At 40.8% G+C, this 16,080-nt stretch overlaps 1 protein-coding gene across 8 annotated transcripts in view; it reads right to left on the reverse strand.

The window, feature by feature from the left end:
- The window catches only part of CTNNA2 (catenin alpha 2), a 1,050,986-nt gene that overhangs the window by 551,508 nt on the left and 483,398 nt on the right, over positions 1-16,080 (reverse strand). The window lies entirely within an intron of this gene.

A 16,080-nucleotide genomic window follows, 5' to 3' on the forward strand; every position in this document is an offset into this window, starting at 1 on the left:
AATTGACTGGCTTTTGGAAAGGGAAGAGTAGAGCTGTGAATAGGTAGGAAAAATAAATCATGGTGGGAAATTTTCTTCCTGAATGCCAAGCAGGGTCAGGGAGACAGCAACACATAGTTCTGGCTGCTATGAATTAATAAAGATCTTGGCCTTATGGCAAGAAATCCCCATTGTTTAAGTTTGTCAGGCCCTATTAAGCCAGTGGCTCTGTGCTGACTGCAGAACAAGGTGGGGTGGACAAGAGAGTCGGTGTGTTGCCATGGTTACAAGAAGAGCAGTAATTTGCGTGCGCACAGCCATTGTCTTGATTCTAGGAAGTTTATTTAGCAATAGGCTCGCACGATGATGGGCAGAAATGGCTCTGAATCTCTTGGAATCATTACGGAATCAGTGATAGGGACCCACCATCCTAACAGCATGCTGGTATCCAAGCAACTAAACTATTCCAGGAGACTCCTGTGACCCTGGTACTTGTAAAGAAAGCAAGGTAATAATGGCGTAGTCAGGGGGCTTAGATGCTGTTGACTCAAATCCAGAGGTTCAAATCCAAACAAAAGTGAGGTTTCAACGTTCCTTTACTCATGCAAATATATATTGGGCAACAGGAGCCAGACACTGCTCTAGGTCCAGGATGTTGTTGTAACCACCTTTTTCCACCTGTCATGCCAGAAGAGGTAGGTGCACTCACAGATTGTGCTCTGCATGGCAGAATTGCTGCAATTTGTGACAGGGGCACCTGGCAAGAACAACTGGAATATATGTCACAAAAGATCAGTGAGCCCTGCTTGGGTGCAAATGAGCAGGGCTAACAACCACATTCCTAAATACAAGAGTCTGCATTGTAATTTTGTACAAATGAAGTGTCATGATGCCTCTCAACAGGTACTTTAAGCATACGATTGTGGTATTTTGGAGGTACTTTAAAGAAAAAGAGCAAAAAGCAAAACAAGAAGAAAGAAGAGGTTTGTTGAATGAATTGTTTTGATCAGACAGCTCTTTAGGAGTTAACTACAACTCCTTTCCAGGTATTATATAAAATGGGATGATCAAAACACATGCCTGAGATGCATTTCCCGGTTGATGTACCATCAGTATTGCTTTATTCGGGGAAATGGGTGATTGAGCATAAAGAGAAACTCCAGAACTGGACTGGATACAGTGCTTGGCAATGGTGGCTGAGGTGGGTCACTGTATGTCTGCAGTCGTGGCTTCATTTGTGAAATGAAGGGGTTGAGTAGGAAGAATCTCCACTTGCAGCTGTGATAGTCTAAGGCTCTATGGCACGTAACACCTTCTACTGGAAGCGCCCATCAGGACCTAATCCCCTTGTAAAGCAGCTGGGTGGTCATGGGCATGATGTTACAAGGGAATATTGCTTGTATGTTTGGAAGTAACACTTCTTGTTGAGTTGGCAATCCTATGGACTTCTTCAGAACAAAAGTAATTTTTAATGTCTCCCTTTCCCTTTTCATTGTTTATAGTTGACTCTCAAAGAATAACTGGAAATATCAACACAATACACCAGAATTGTTCACCTGGGACAGTAGGAAGCCCTGAGTCAGAAATGAGGAGTCCTGCCTCTTACCGACGCCCCCACCCCTGCCCCCATCACCATTCACCATGTGACCTTGAGCCAGCTACCAAAACCTGCCAGCTCTCAGCTCTCTCTTCTGCATATTGGGAAGAATGAATACTGTCTAGGATTTAAAAACTCTGAAAATTAAAAAAAAAAAAAAAAATCTGGTATTAACAATATTTTATAGGAAGTGTCCTTAATCTTCCTTCAAAATAACTCATTTTACAGAATAACAAGAAGACCCAGTATTCTAGCACAGCTCTCAAGAGAGTCCGCAGAGCAGATGTTGAGTACGACAAGGTTATCCTTGAGGATGCTGGGAAACAGGAAGGAAATTAAACTACTGTTTCTAGACACCACTCATTATACACACTTAGTCATTTTTCTTGTTTATAAATGGATGAATCAATGTCTGTCTGGGAATGACTGTGGGTTGGTTTGGGTTTGTTTTTCCCTAGCTAGTTTTCTTTTTTTATTGTTTATATTTTCCATTTTTAATATGGAAGGTCTTTTTGTTGTTTTCTTTTGTTTCTTTAAAATCAAGAATGGCGTCAGTTCTTATAGCATGGTGACCCTGAGATCATAGTTTCCTATTTTGGGGCTTGCCACATAAAGGTATTCTAGCCTCTCCACAACACATAAAACAAATCCACAGTTTTTTGTTTGTTTGTTTATTTGTTTGTTTTTGTTTGCTTGTTTTTGCCAAGATGTAGTTTTCTTGAGAGTTGAAGTCTAGTTCTGAGTCTTGGCTTTTCCTTTTCCTGCAGGTGAGGAGCTGCTGATGGAGAGTGAAAAGATGAAGAGGCAGAAGAAGAGCAGGGCCTGGTACACGGGCTGCATCATTAGCTTCTTAAGTCTGTCAGTGTCCCCTAATTCGGACATCGGAGGGCAGCCTGTGAGCTCAAAGGTGAAAGGAAGGTGGATCCACAGGGCACAGGTGCCAAGTAGAAGCGTTCTCATTATCATCATCAAAGTCTAGGTCATCCCTAGGTCCCAGGCCACCCTCAAGTATCCACTGCCCATAAGTTGAAAGACCTCCCTTAATTAGCATTTAGGCTCTAAAATGTGTTTTGGTTATTCAAAGAACCAAAAGCATACACATTACATCTCACTGGAATGTTTCAGAAAGTTAATTCAGGGCAAATGATATGATATTTTCATTCATCAAGAGGATGACTGCATCCCCTGTCCCCAATGGGGAAACAATCAGGTGCATTTTCAACAGCTTGAATAAAGTAATTATTGGGAGGAAAGATCTAATCTTGACTCTCCAGAGTTATGTTTCAGTCTTCTTTAAGAGAAACCATTAGGAGGCACCTTTTTGTCATATTAATTTAATTTTTAAAGTGGAAGTTTAAAAAGTTTAAAATGTAAAAAGCTTTACATACATACAACTGTTGTAAGGTCCCATTCACACAGAATGGGACTTTACATTTATTCTTTTGGAAAAAAATGAGAATTTATTTTCTAATGTGTGAGTTCCACCTATTTCTAGAGTGTTTTGTTGTTGTTGTTGTTGTTGTTTGCTTACTGGCTGGAAGGAGACCACGTCACTGAAAATGCCCGTGGTGAGAGTAGCGTGATTCCTCCAGCAGTGCCAAGACTGTCTGCTACTTAGGTTACTGCAGATATCACAAGAAGTGGTGAGATTCTATCTCCACTCTGGCTCATAAGCTTGGGAAAGAGTTAAGATGAGATATTTACATATTCACAAGTGATGAGCCCACATGGTCTCTTGCTTCTCCCATAATACCTTCCAAAGGATTTAAACACTTGGTTGATTTACCAGTGGGTTGTAAAGTAAACCAAACACATAGGAAGAAGGCCTGAGGGAAGTCTATAAAGGAATGCAGGAAGTACACCAGTTCACGGCAGTTTTGACAGTGTGTGGGTAATCAGGAGTTGAATACACGGGCTGCTGAGGTTTGACACTTTCCCTCTTTTTGCCTTATTGTATTTTGCCTAATGTCCACTATGTGCAATTCTCTGGGAAATTTGAGAACCATATAGTTCCTGTAGAAATTGCCAGCAGCACCCTGATAGCCATTCCCTCCTTGCTGATCTTTTGCTGGGAACAAGGTCACCCAGAATGCACTCTTTTCCAGTCTTCCTTACAGCTAGAAATTATCATGAGATTTAGTTCTGGCCAGTGGGATGGAGGCAGAAATGGTGTATATGGCTTCTTAGAGGTGTCATTTGCAGAAGGAAACATGACTTTCTCTTGCTTTTTCTCCTTCTTGCCAGCTAGAATGTGAATAGAACACCATCTCAGTTCATAAAACCAGTCTCTTGAGGATCCTGGGTTTCGGATGGTTGTGCAATCTCTGTATCTACTGTGAACCACCCATCTAGACTTCTGTGACAGTTGAAAATGCATCACTCTGTTGTTTAAACTACTATTATTTTGGATTTTCAGCCACCCACAGCTCAATATACTCTCTTACTGAACTCTTCCTTCCAGGGAACTTACATTTACTCTGCAGTTCTCTGGCTTAGATGGCTGAAGTCAGAAGCCAGAAACTGGTTTTGCACGTGCACCTGGTTTGGTCCCATTTGGGGTCTCTTCCGCTCCCTTGAGAATCATCAGCTACACAGACTTCACGTGGGAACATTCAGATGGTCTCAAACCTTTGCAAAGGCTGTTCTGCACTGAGATCACAAAATGAAAAACTGGCTCCAGCCAGGCAGGGAACGTCAGGGAGAGCACAGGGCTGGCCTGGGGAGTGGCTAGGTCTGCAGCGCACTGGAGAAGGTATTCCCGCCTACAGCAGAGTGCTGCCCCTCAGGCCCTGTTGCTGGAAGCCAAGCTGCACCTCAGACCCCTTGATGATAAGTCTTACAGTTTTCAAGAGTCATTGGAAATCTGGATTTTCATATGAAATTGCTCAATCTTTAAGTTTTAGCTACAAAAACAAAAACAAAAACACACCTCTGCGTGCCCAATAAAACATGGTTTCAGTCAAAATTTGGCCCCTTTGGCCAGCAATTCATAACTTTGAGTCATAAGCATGGGGAGAGGCAGGGTTGTCAGCTGCAAGCTCGGAATGCATGGGCTCCCAACACAAAAATAGGGATTACTGTACGGAGAGCATTTAAACTGCTAAACATGTGGTATAAATGTCAAAAGTGCCTAAAATCAGTTTAATAAATGATAAAATATAAGTAGTTTTGTTTAACTTCAGATATTGTAAAAAGAGCACCACCCCATCCCATGTCCCACTGAGATGGAAACTAAAAATCGAAATACTTCAGATGTACCATCCTGAAGACAGATTTAACCATACTCCACCCATGCCACTTGGGGTGCAGCAGTAAAGAGCCAGTTATTGCCAGATAACAGATAATCTCTTCTGTTCCCAGCATACCGCATTCTTGGCAAAAGAGGACCAGTGGTCAGAGCCCCAGGTCTCTCACTTTTGGGAAGTTCTTTCCCTTATCTCAGAGGGCAGCAGTGTCCCTGGTTTCAAACTCTCTTCATAATATTAAATTACACACCTGCCCCGTGGACCTAACAGCAGGCAGGCCAGACTCAACTGTCTGCCAGAACCCACAGCATCCATCCACCCCTCAACCCCCACCACTCCAAACCTAACACTCTTCTTCTACAATCACCCTCTCCACTCTGATCCACTGTGCCAAGAAACAATGCCAAAGGCATTACCAAGCAACAGGAAATGTGCAAGTTCCTGGGATATTTAGGTAAAATTCACTCTGTAGCCACCTGGAGCTCTCTCAGCTTAAGTGACTCTCAGAACCACTCCTAAATAGTTTTGACCTCTGTAGGGACCTGGCCCACAGGCAGATGAGCTGACCGGCAGTCAAGGTCTCCCAACTCCCTGGGCACGCTGCTTATCAGTCAATTCTGAACGGCGGCTGGCAGTTAAGGTCTCCTGGCTTCTTGGGACCTTGTGTACACATGAGCAGGGCCTGCCGGATGATTTCTCCCATGGGATGCTCTTTGTTTTGCTGGACCTATGTAACCTTGCTTCATCTCTGCCTGCATGTGGATCACTACCCTTCCGGCCAGTTGCCACTGGAGACTCTCCCTGGTCAGTAAGTCTCAATAAACCTATGTCTCGCACTCAGTCACCTGTTGTGCTCTTTGGGCTTGCGGCTTCTCAGGCACAAATCTTGGAACAACTCAGAGTCGGTCTAAACAACCTCCTAGTTTGGGGTCTCTCACAATTGTGACAATAGCAAATGCTAATGCAAACCCTCTGGGGTTGCTTTTATTCCAGTTAAATGAAAGGCTCCCCAGAGGCTTAGGACTTAAAACCCCACCACTTGGGCAGAGCTAGGGAAGTGGGCCCTCAGAACCAATCAAGCCTCAACTTGGCTGCACGAATTAAGTGGAAGCACACTATGTAAACAGTGCACAGACACATTTAATTTTCTCAGTGCCTCTGGTTTTCAGTCATATGGGATGCAAGGCTTTTGCAGAACACTGTTTGCCAGTGTATGGCCCACTTAACTAAACGTTCTCCTGCTGTGCTACTTTGTGAAATGAATTCTTTGTAAACAGAATGATTTCTGTCGATTGATATCCAGTATAATTTAAGATGTATTCATCTCAATTTTAAGATGTATGTATGAACATACGTATATATTTTCTTAGGAGAGGCAGTTAATCACAGTAAAGAAGTGAACACTGAAACGCATAACGGGATTAGAGTGAATGTACTGAGCCACACCACTGAGCCAAAAGAAGACTGCTAAGGGCCTCACTACTCAATCTGTGCTGGTGGCCCGGAGCCAGGAGCTTGTAAGAGGTGTGGAGTCTAGGGCAGTGCAAGATGGGTGTCTGGTATTTGGGCAGAATCCCAGACCTGAGTCAGAATCAGACTCTGCATTTTAATAAGATCTATAGGTCATTCCTATGCACTAATTGCAGTTTGAAATGTCCTTCAATAGATGATTGGATAAAGATGATGTGGTACATATATACAATGGAATATTTGGCCATAAGAAAAGATGAAACACTGCCACTTGCAACAACATGAATGGATCTTGAGATTATCATGCTAAGCAAAATAAGTAAGTCAGAAAAAGTCAAGCACTGTACGACTTCACTCGTATATGGGCTAGGGAGGTGGGCCCTACACTGAAAGCAACAAATGAACAAGACAAACAAACAATAACTCATAGACACAGACAATAGTTTAGTGGTTACCAGAGGGTAAGGGGGGAGGGGGGAGGTAGAAGAGGGTAAAGGGGATCAAATACATGGTGATGGAAGGAAAACCGACTCTGGGTGGTGAACACAAAATGCCATATATAGATGATGTAGTATAGAAATGTACACTTGAAACCTATATAATTTACTAACTAATGTCACCCCAATAAATTTAACAAATAAAAAATAAATAAATAACGGGGGGAAAAAAAACAAAAAACTCCAATACAATGATAGCCACGGGTGGTGTTGGCAGGCAGATAATCCGTGTTGTGGGGAGGGCACTCAGTCCAGAGAGACAACTGGTATTGAGTCCTAATTATTCCTAGTAAAATTACTTGACTTCTCAGTTTTCCTCATCTGTAAAATAGGAATAACAACACATGATGCACAGGGTGGATATATTTACTTAGTAAATTCTGAAGGACTGCTCAACTATAAAATGCTCTTAACATTATTCACGTGCGTTCTCATTATGTGGGCCACTTTCTGGAAAATCACCCTGGAGAAATTCACTTTGAAAATGCCATGGAAGTGTTGGCTACAACCAAGGACAGAATGCCATTTGTTAAACCTGAAAAGCTAGAGTAAGTATAGCTCAGTATAACAAATGATTTATTTGCTTTTGAGTATAAAGCTAGGCTACAAGGACAAGACCCAACCTGCCTGAGTACACGGCGACAATCTGAATGCAGTATATGGCAAAACACATAGTGAAAAGGAGTTTTTAAAAAATCATCTTAGATATGCATCGTCCTAAAGTATTACCTCTTCACACTACACCAAAGACACAGGGAACAAATGAAGCAGAAAAAGTGGAAATGATGATGAAAAGAGAAAAATGGATCAAGGCAAATTTTAACCCACCATTATGTAGTTCAACTCTATTAGGCACATACACTCCAAAACTACGCAGACCCTCCCTCTCTCCCATCTTGAAGTGTAGGTACACCACTGAGACTGGTTTCCTAGGTGATAGACTAGAAGAAAGCTTTTCTCAAATGGTCAGATTACAATAAAAAAATAAAAAGTTGATTTCTTTTATGCAAGAAGCTCCTACTCATTTGAAATCTTCTCACCTGATGAGGCAGGTCAACCCACATGTCTGATGATCATTTGTAGTTACCCTACTTAACTTATTAAAATTGTCTGAACTTAAAATTCTCCAAAATATATTCACTTATGTTTCACACTATTTGAAGTGGGGAGAGCTTTGCCGACACACCCTGTATACCAAATTCATCATATAGAAGATTTTCAGATACATGACATGCATTGCAATCTGCAATTTCAATTGGCAAATGAATTCAGGTCTTGTACCAAATAGATGATCCATTGCACGCAGCAAGTCATGTAGTGCATGGTAGGCGTCTTGTTTGACACAGGACTCCAATATGGCTTGAATTAATACCTATATGGTATTTAAGACAATGTAACACCTCTGACACACACATCTGTGTGTGGACCGGACGCCACATGGGTAAATGTATGTGGTAGGTTTTTTATTATCTGGTCTATTACTGTTGCTTTAGAGGGTAACACGTTTTGGACAAAATACCTCAACTTTTTCCACCTTAGCTTCTTTATTTGAAAATGTTAATATTTGATATTATATTTAAAGTCCTGAACCAGTCCAACACTTATGACTCTATGTTTTTAAAGGTCATGTTCTAATTGAATACCTTTCTCTACCTTTGGTGTGTCGGTGTTGCCCTTAAAATCAATAAGATATATAAACTACTTAAAACACCTACTTCTCTTAGAAATGGAATTAGTTGAACGTGGCTTTGCTTAGGGAAAACATGCACTGCAACGAATGAAATTTCCAATAAACAGAAAATAAAATGATAGGAGTATTTTTCTGACTCTAAGCTGAGGGAAATCGGAACCATTGTGATGCGTGTGAGGAAAGGTATTTTCCTGCACATCTCTATTTCTGGGAAGCCCGGAGCTTCAGCTGCGAGACACACTCTTTTCAGTTTCCTCAGGAGTCCTTCAGAGAGAGATAATGGCATGGGTCCAGCAATGGCCACTGAGTGGGAAAAGAGGTCCCTTCTTATCCACTCACCTTTACTTCTTTATTACCCGAGTTAGTCCTCGGTTTTTCTCGTTTCACAAATTGATTTTTGGATCTATTCTGTTAGTCGCCTGAAATTTTGCCAATATCCAAAAACATGGATTTATAGACAAATGTGCAGGGGTAGCATTTTGCAGCAAGCATTATTATTCACTTTTCTAAAAAATAAAGAGCAAGCTTTCACATTTAAAATATAAATCATCTATTGGGCAGATGAAGATTTACCGAGATTCCTTCTGCTATTATTTACTTGAATCTATGTGTGTTTTGAAACCATAAGAAACATGTCCCAACCATTTTTTTCCCTTGAGATTACACAATACAACAGAATTCAGAAAACATAATTAGATGAACCATTATGTGAGTGACGTGTAGCTAAGAGTTCCATCTAACAAATGTGGAACAGCACATTGAACCTTGAAACAGAGATGTTCTCAAGACTAAAGAAATAACTTATCAGTGACAATCCTATGAGACCCTAGATGCTTCTTAAAATTTCCAAACCTTGTCAATTGGTACTCTTTACAAAATCTCTTTGCTACTGGAATAATTGTGAATGATATTTCCCGTAACACTCTATACACTGAGAAAATAATTACGAATGGGTCAGATGTTCTATAAGGAGTTTTTTTTTATCAAGTTTTCTACTCAGGAAGGGTTTGGGTCTAAGGTCTATACTCTACAGAGCCACTGTGACCTGTGAACCTGTCTGACATCTCCCTCAAGGGGCCCTGCTTAATCTTGCTCAGTTTGTAGCCTCCGCCAACTGACTACTCATATACCCACAAATGTGAAGCAAGGGCCTCATATCTCAGCAGATGGCACATTCAGGCATGGTAGCAAAGAACACAATGCAATGGACATGTGGTGGGCTGACTTTGCAAATAGGCTGCAAGAGAAAAATGATTAGCCACATATGTCTCTGATGTACTGGTCAGCTGGAAGAAAGAGACACTGAGTGTACTGGCTCCAATTTAAGAAAAAGGAAGGAACACGCTGACTATATAAGTGAGAGAAACACAAGGCAGCCCTGCTCATACTCAGACCCAGGGTAGCTTCATCTTGTAATGAACATTTCATAGCTTCATGGTTTAGGAAGACAGAATGGAGGTTTTCAATAAGATTATAAAATCTTTATTCAGGCTCCTTCATCTCCATGTGCCCTCTGTGGTAATACTCATCACGACAGTAATTCAAACGGGCAGCCTGAATTTATACAGAAAAGTCTTCTTTTATTCCCTGCTCTATTTTGTTACATGGGGAAGAGAGTGGGGAAGATAAGGAAGAAGTAGAAATTCTTGTGTCAGGTGACTGAGGCATCTTTTGGGACATGTTACGCTGAGGTAACAAGCCTCAAACCTTTATAGCTGCAGTCTTCTGAGGGGAGGGCCAGTTATGAAGACTGTGGTTCTTTTTGCCAAGCTCCTAATAGACACGTATCTTGGTTGTATAGAGAGCAGAAAATGAAAAAAAAAAAAATTTTTTTTTTCCAAAAAGTGCAACTCCGTTAAACTCTGAAACACACTAAGAACAGAACTACTGACAAGATACTGGTTCTGTTTTGGAGCCCTCCGGGGGCTAAGTCTACAGTAGCACCTCCAATGGACAATGGGAGCCTCCCATGACCAGCAGAGAAAAACTTCTGATACCAAAAGAAATGGTGCTGCAAACATGGTGTTTGAAAAACAGCAGCGACTGGCACACGTACACTGGATGTAAACATGTGTGACTGGTTTCCTGCGCTTCTAGAAATAGCTGTGAGTTAGGAATTTTCAAGGCAGCCAAAGATCCTAAATGAGCAGTCAGGCATAAGAGCTATAGGCAAAAGTGTGACAAAATGAATTATTTCTATCAAAATTTATGGTACGTTTTTGTTGTTGAGCACTCATTTTACGCTAAGCATTTTACATGTATATCATTTTATTTAAAATCCGTAAAAACCCCATGAAGTGTGTACTATTGTTCTCCCATCTTTCACATGAGGACTGATGTTAAACGGCTTCTTCAGGGTGGCAGGGCCAGGGTTCGGTTCCTGCCTTGTCTGACACAAAGAACATGCTTTTACCAGCGATCCTGTATTGCTCCCCTCCTGAATGACACATGAACTGGCCCCAAATGAGATGATTTAAAAGAAATACTAAGAAAGTATTTAACGACTAAATTTAATCTGATAATTTCAAGCATAGTTAAATATACTGCCATTTAAAATTCCATTATTATTTCCTAAGTTACAGATTAGATCTTGCTTCTCTCCTGCCTAAATGCTTCCTCACAACCCCTTGTCCTTCCTTATAGCTTCTAATGACAGGATTCCAGCCTATCTTTTAACCGTATCTCAATCTACTTTCCCCACTGTCCACACCCCACATCCCAACCATAGCTGACGACTACCCAAGTCTGTGATCACACCTACCTCTTCATAAATTGTGCTGTCCTTTCTTATTTCATTTTTCAAGGTCCGACTTAAGCCTCACTTCCCGTGCAACGGTTTTCTCTGAACTCGCAGGTAGGACTAAGGATTCTGTCCTCTATGTCATTATTGCACATTACTTTAGATTTTGCTTACAACACTCTTTCAAATATCAATTTGCTTGTCTGATTCTTCCAGAGAGCAAGTTACACTGGGGCACTGACTGTGTCTTCTTAATCTCAGTTTCCCAGTTTATGACATCATATATTTGGTACATAAGAGTCATTCAATACATTGATTACACTAAATTTCCTGGCTTTGGTTATAAACCTGTTTACTGAGAATTACATTGACTTAATTGTGTGCATCAATTAGGTTAAATATCTTGTTTTTCACATCAATATTGTCCCTTCCTTCCCAGTATCCCAAGATGTGCATTTTCTCATCAGCAAGTCTTCTAGCTTCATTTGAGTTTGCCATATATTTGAACTTCAGGTTAAATTTGAACTTCAGATAAACAGCAAATAAATATCTTAGTATGAGTAGATCCCAAATATTACACAGTACAGAATTCTACTAAAGATCATTTGCAGTTTATATGAAATTCAAAACTTAATTGGGAGCCCTGTTTTGTTTTTACGGTCTGTCTTTTTTTTTTTTTGTGTGTGCTAAATCTGGCAGCCCTATTTTCTTTACCTCCTTAAGTGGCTCATGGCAGCCCCTTCTTCAGTCATAAAATAGAGCCTTCCTCTTAACAGAATAATGCCTTTTCTTTATAGGGGTAACACAAAACACAACCATGCAGGCCCTCCAAAGCCTCAAAAGGCCCCTTAGGTTGGTGGCATAAGATGAATGGAAAGAAACCATTCTATAACAAACAGACAAGACTGCATGATTGCACATGCGTCCACACCTGCCTGTCCTTCACTCTTAAGATGTGACCTTGAGCATGGTCTTCCAGTTGTGCTCTTGTATCCTGTCAGGCTCTTCCTCTTGCTAAATTTCCTCAGTTATCGCTGGGTCCAGGACTTCCTACCATGAGTGTTTCCCTTGTGGGTAGCAAATCTTATCCCTGAACTTTAAGGAGAAATGGATAGGTCTGTGGTTTTTTTTCAAGGGGTCTCACCTACATTTTTCCTTCATTCATGGGCAGACACCGGGCCAGTGGCTGCTCCCTACCTGCACACGCTGGAGAATATTCAATGAAGGAAGGCTTGCTGGTTGGCAACAGGGAGCAGTGAGCATTTCTGGACTGCCTTCTCTCCTAATACCTAAACAATCACACGTGATAAATCTCTCATTTCCCAAAATCAGAATTTCACTTGTTAGTTACAATAGTTTTGTCCGTAGCAATGCTCTCCTATAGAACCTTCTGTGATAATGGGAATGTTCCATCCTGTGCTATCCAATATGGTAGCCACCTGACATACTGTGTTTCCCCGAATATAAGCCCCACTTAAGATCGTCAGCCAGATACATTTAGTACATTATGACGATGTCCCAGAAGAAGAAGACGTGACTATTTAAACAAATGTAGATTGTTTTACATGCAAAAATAAGACATCCCCTGAAAATACGCCCTAATGTGTCCTTTTGAGCAAAAATTAATATAAGACCTGGTCTTATTTTCAGGGAAACACGGTAGGTGGCTATGAAGCACATGTTGATGTGTGGTTAGTGTGACTGCAGAACTGATTTTTAAATTTTACTTCATTTTAACTGATTTAAATTTAAATAGTTACATGTATTTAGAGGCTACTGTGTTGGGCAGGGCAGCCCTGTATAGCATTTAATTGATTACAGGGACTGCAGGAATTTTATTTAGGGGCGGGGAAGAGAGTCTACAACTCTGGGTAGGATCTAGGCAAGGTCTAGGTCAGAGATTGTCATCTGGGGCTGATTTGCCTTCAGAGGACATTTGGCAATATCTGGAGACATTTTTAGTTGTCACAACTGTAGGTTGAGGTGATACTGGCATCTGTAGGTAGAGACCAGAGATATTGCTAGACATCCTACAAAAAATAATTATCCAGCTCAAAATGGCAATAGTTACAATGTTGAAAAACCTTCAATCAGGCAAGAGAGCAAGTGAAGTGAAAGGCACAAAGCTTCTCTCAGCCAGTCCCTACCTTCCCCCAAGGGCCTCTACTCTAGTCCCTTTAATTTCCAGGACTTGTCACTACCCTTTCCCATAATCCTTATTTTTATTAATTTAATTGTTATTATTGTCCTGACTCATGAGCTTCCATTTCTTGGACTTATTAAGCTATTATTATTGTGTTAAATGGTGTGTGTGTGTGTGTGTGTGTGTGTGTGTGTGTGTGTTATCTAATCTTCACAATAATCTTTCAAGGTAGTTGACTTCATGCCCATTTTATAGATGGGAAACAGAGCCCTAACAGGTTAAGTACATTACGCTCAGTAAAAGAACCCAGACACAAAGGGCCATGTGTCAGATGATTCCATGTATATGAATAGTCCAGAAAATGTAAATGTATAGAGGCTGAAAGTAGATTAGTGATTGCCAGGAGTAGTGGAAAGGGAAGAATAAGGAGTGACTACTAACAGATATGAGGTTTCTTTTGGGGGTGATGAAATGTTCTAAAATTAGGTAGTGGTGATGACTACACAACTCTGAATATACTAAAAAAATGCTGATTTGTACACTTAATGGGTAAATTTTACGGTATGTGACTTACATCACAAAATTATTAAAAATGAAGTTTTCTTTAAAATGGACTTTAAAATATATTTTCATTAACTCTGTAAATTAAATGTAAAAAATTAAACAAACCAAAATACAGAGGTGACATGGTTTACGAGAACCACACAGCTGGGAGTCAGGACTGGAAGCAGGGCATCCAATGGTGGGCCTGTGCTTTTAGCCCTGTCACATGACTGACCTGTTTCTTCCCTTCATTTCTCCTCAGAGTGCCAGAGGTTCATACTTGAAAGCCAGTAGAATCTAGATTTAAATCCTTGCTATCCCTCCTCAACTGGGCAAATTATTGCTGTTTCTTTTTTCATTTCTTTTTTTTTTCTTTTTTTAAATTATTTTACTGTGGTAAGAATACTTAACATGAGGTCTATATACTCTTAACAAAAATGTAAGTGTACAATACAGTATTTTTGATGATAGGTACAATGTTCTACAACAGATCTCTCAACTTAAGTTGCTTAACTGAAACTCTATGCCTTTGATGAATAACTCTCCGTTTGCTCCTCGCCCTAGCTCTGACAACCACCATTCTACTCTTGGATCCTATGAGTCTGACTAGTTAGGTATCTCATGTAAGGGAAGTCATGCAGCATTTGTCCTTGTGACTGTCTTGTTTCACTCGGCATCATGTCCTCAAGGTTCATCCATTTCGTCACATATTGCAGAATTTCCTTCCTTTTTAAAGGCAGAATAGTGCTCCATTCTGGACCTAGAATGTGTCACATTTTCTGTATCCATTGATCTGTTGATGGATATTAATCGCTCTTGGGCCACAATTACTTGACCAAATGGTGTTGATAATACTCATATTACAGGTCGATGATTAGGAGGACTGGAAATTACGCGGGTGTGTGACAGAAAATGTTCATTCAGTCAAGTGCAGCTATTACTGAACTGCTCAATTGATAAGGCTATGAGAGCATCTTCTGAGGGGCTTCTGGAGGACATAGCCTTGACCTTGGTTACTGAGGAACCCTTGGCTGCCTGGGGTGTGGATGGGTCTGAATAGTCTCCCTTAATCAGTTATACCAATTCTACTTTTTAGCTGCATTATATAACAGGCTCCCAAATAGGATTTTGTTTGAACGTAGAGTTCTGTAAAAAGTTTAAAGGCAGCATTTCTAACCCATCCATGATTCTGATGCGGGAAACTGGCCAGAGGCAGGAAGAAGCGAGCTATTTTGGGGGATACTTATCTTTTATCCCATCTCCAATTACACTATCTAGTACATTTCATCTGCTGAGGACCTATAAGTAGAGTCTTTGTGATTTCATTTTCCTGTGGGTAGGGATTTGATGAAGGCATTTGGGGGCTTAACATCTCCTGGGAAAGTGACCAGAGAACCTGCCCCAAATGAGCTATGGAGTCAAAGCCAACCCACAACCAGAGAGAAGGGCAGGGAAAACAGAGCACAGCTTCTCACAATTTCTCAGCAACTTGCCCAATTGTTCCCAAATTTTCCATCTGTTATGACTGTCTATACATTTGTGGATGAAGGCCCTCTGTGGAGCCCACTCTTTTCTGCAAAACTCTAAAAACAAAAATGGGGAGGAAAGGACTGATTCTAGAAGCCTAAGAGGTTAAGTCTTATGTATATGAGACACACACACATGCACACACACACACACACACACACACACACACACACCCCACAATGTTTAAAAGGCTGCCTGGGGAAGCAATGGACATTGGTCTTTGTGACACTGCCCTTAATGATATTCACAATGGTTTAAATCTCCTTAAAGCAAACATCATCTGTCTGCTGCTATGCTGAGTGATCTACTCCCACTTTTCGAGATGCAGGCTCATTTAACAACCGGCAATCAAACATGATCCAGCAATCACAATGGAAACTGTTGAGGTTCATTACACTGGAAAAATATGCCATCCTTATTTCCACTCTATTGTTTTCCCCAAAATGAACAATACACATTTTATTCCAATGGCCTGCTTTTACGAAGTTTCACTTACATATAGTTCTAAGTCCCTGATCCAGATGGTACAACTCATCGTAAAATTTGAAGAGTGCTTCTTGTGCGGCTACTGTAAAGCATGACACTACTATGCTGGACAAATTCAGAAAAAAAAAAAAAAGTCATCAGAGATTTAAGAGGTGAAATATTT

Source organism: Rhinolophus sinicus, chromosome 2 (genome assembly GCF_057876585.1).
Source record: "Rhinolophus sinicus isolate RSI-liver-muscle chromosome 2, RSI-T2T, whole genome shotgun sequence".
Classification (NCBI taxonomy): domain Eukaryota; kingdom Metazoa; phylum Chordata; class Mammalia; order Chiroptera; family Rhinolophidae; genus Rhinolophus; species Rhinolophus sinicus.